This window comes from Mus caroli, chromosome 6 (assembly GCF_900094665.2).
Source record: "Mus caroli chromosome 6, CAROLI_EIJ_v1.1, whole genome shotgun sequence".
NCBI lineage: Eukaryota > Metazoa > Chordata > Mammalia > Rodentia > Muridae > Mus > Mus caroli.
Window position 1 is genome coordinate 30809396 of NC_034575.1, and position 3477 is coordinate 30812872.

The following is a 3477-nucleotide window of genomic DNA, read 5'->3' on the forward strand; positions in this document are numbered from 1 at the left end:
AGGTCAAACTCAGGACATGAGGTCTTCTACATGCTGATCCAAATCCACACTCTTCCTTAATTCAAGCTGTAGCTATTACATATCTAGAATGGAATCTTGTTCAGTTATTGTCCATACCCTTGCCTTTTAAACAATGCTGTTAGTAGGAAAGAAAGATAAAGACCCTGGGTTGATAGCAAAACATACAAAGAATTCATTCTTGGAATTCCTCAAGCAGAGAAATGGCCACTGAAATTCCAACATATTGAATTTCCCCCCAAAAGTAAGAGGCAAATAACATTACTAATTTAGTACCTAAGACAAATAACTGGAATAATGAGGACACGGTTTCTCTTAGTTTTGTGAGGTTATTCCTAGTGTCTCTTATAGATCCTTTTTGGTTGAATATTTACTAATAAATGGGTAGCATATAATGAGCTGTGCCAGCACAGAGGGAAATGTATATGCTAATTTGATGAAGCTTTGTCATTCATTATATCAAATACTTCTTTTTCAATAATTGAGGTAAAGAAAAGAAATGCTTATTTAATTTGCTGGTGAGGATACAAGAAAGTGATAATATGCCATGTCACCCTCAGTGTTTGGAATGATAGTCTGAGCAATGTATTGACACAGAAAATACAATTTGGTGTCAATAGCAAGTATCTCTTATTGACATTTCCGAAGGATGTGGTGACTGCCTCAAGGTTTGCAAGTCTCCAGGGTCACCATACTGAACTGATTCTGTAGTTGAGACCATGGTGAGTAAGAGTGGGAATGAGAGTGTATGTGATGCCCCAGAAACAGTGCTTCTCAGTCAGGGACTTCAGAGAACACGTGAGCACGTTTGCATTGCTCCAGTGCTTTGGATATCTTCAGAATGGCTGGTCAGTGGAGCTAACAACCCTTCAATGCACAAACCACATCAAAGTTCTAAGTGGCTTACACTGAGTGACATGACTCATGAACTTCCAAACATGTTGAGGATTATTGCTACTGGTAACACTTTCCTTTAAGCATATGAGCTTAAGACCAATTTTCATATAACAACAAAAACCTCGAGATATTAATTTAAAGCATTGGGGATATATTGATTTATCCAAGGATAACCTTGTTATAAATATAATGATAGACTAATATTTTTCAGTGCCAGATACTGAAACTAGGGTCTCAAGTATGTTATACAAATAGTTTATGAAGATGCATCTTCAACTCGTAGTATTTTGGATTTTGTATTATAAAAATTATATTAGAACCTATTTATAATTTCAGAGAATTATGTCACTAGTGGTTATATAATTGACAACTTATAAGGTTGTATTTATGGTTGTTGACTTAATGCAGAGCTCATGTATAGATATATAATATATTTTCTTTAGGATGTCTATCACACCTGAGACCACATTATTTTATTCTATGTTATATTTTATAAAAAGTTTCACGTAGATAATATTTGTATACTATGTTGATCTTTTGAAGGTATATTAGTAGACAATATATCACTGTATTTTGAAGAGAGTAACAAGAATATACAGATGTGTTTGTTATAAACAAACACAATTTTAGGATGTATATAAACAGATCTTACCTAAAAGTGTTTAGCACATTAGAATTCAAAGTATAATAAGCCAAATCGTTTGTGATATGGTAAGGAATCAAAAATAAAGAACGTTTTCAAAGTTGTTGGTTATTAGGGGAAGAAACATATGAGAAAAAAATCTTAGTAAGCTGTGTTTGCTTATTTTCTCTTCTTAATTCACATAGTTTATCTTACATTTTCTTGTAATTGATATTAATTTCTTGTAATTAATATTAACCATCTTATATAGTTTGGGCCCCCTTTTGAAATATGATATTTACATTTATTCTTTGAGAGTTTGATAGATTTTGATCATTTATTTTTTAACAAATCCTTCTCTCATATATTATTACATCTGGACAGTAGTTCCCCTCCCTCCCTCCACTCCTCCCAGTCCCTTCCCCACACCCCTCATCCCCTCTTACACCAGATCAAGTCCTCCTCTGCCCCTGCCCCCAAAAGAGCAACCAGGTATATTCACTAAACATGGCCTAACAGAATACAATATAGCTGGGCACAAGCCCTCTCATCAAGACAGCTGGACATCAGGCTCGGGCTCCCTCTTGTGGTGTGGGCCATTCGTTGGACTAGTCATGGGTTGGCCACTCCCACAAGTTCTATGCTCCGTTGCTCCTGTGCATCTTGCAGGCAGGATAGATTGTATGTTGAAGATTTTGTGGCAAGATTGATATCCCAGTCCCACTAATAGAGCCTTGCCTGGCTATAGAAGGTGTCCAGTTTGTGCTCTACTGTACTAAGTTTCTCATCTCCCTACCACCCCTAATCACTTCAAACCCAGTAGTCTTTCCAAGAACTCTATCCCACCCCATTCATTGTCTGATCCCTCTTTTCCCCATCCCTACCTATAAAATCTATTCCATTTCCTTTTCCCAGAGAGATACATATGTCTGCTTGAGCCTTCCTTGATACTTAGCCTCTCTGAGTCTATACATTGTACCGTGATTGGCCTGCCTTTATTAATAGCTAATGCCCACCTATAAGTGAGCACGTACCATCTTTGTTTTTCTGAGTCTGGGTTACCTCACTCAGGATGATCCATTGTAGTTCCATACATTTGCCTGCAAATTTCATGATGTCATTGTTTTTGTTTTCTAACAGCTGAGTAATACTCCATTATTTAAATGTACCACATTTTCTTTATCAAGCTTCCTGTTGAGGGACATCTAGGCTGTTTACAATTCCAGGCTATTATGAATTAAGCTGCAGTAAACATGGTTGAGAAAGTATCCTTGTGGTAGAATTGACCATATTTTGAATATATTCCTAGGAGTGGTATAGCTGGATTTTGAGGTAGATAATTCACAATATTCTGAGGGACTTCTGTATTAATTCTACAGTGGCTGTACTAGTTTGAACTCCCACCAGCAATGAGAGTGTTCCTTTTTCCCCACATCCTCACCAGCATGAGCTGTCACTTGTATTTTGGATCTTAGACATTCTGACTGGCATAAGATGGAATCTCAAAGTACTTTTGATTTGCATTTCCCTGATGGCTAAGGATATTGAACATTTCTTAAGTGTTTCTAAGGCATTTGAGATTCCTCTGATGAGAATTCTCTGTTTAGATCTACACCTTTTTTTAATTGGATTATTTGGTTATTCTGTTCTAATTTCTTGAGTTCTTTATATATTTTAAAAGCTAGCCCTCTGTGAGATGTGGAGTTGGTAACAATATTTTCCCATTCTTTTTACTATTTACTGTGTTATTACACAGTTCTATTTACTGTGTTCTTTGCCTTACAGAAGCTGCTCAGTTGTATGAGGACCCATTTACTGATGTTCTTGCAACATAATATTTTTAATACTTTTTATTAGGTATTTTCCTCATTTACATTTCCAATGCTATCCCAAAAGTCCCCCATACCCTCCCACCCACTCCCCTACCCACCCACTCCCAC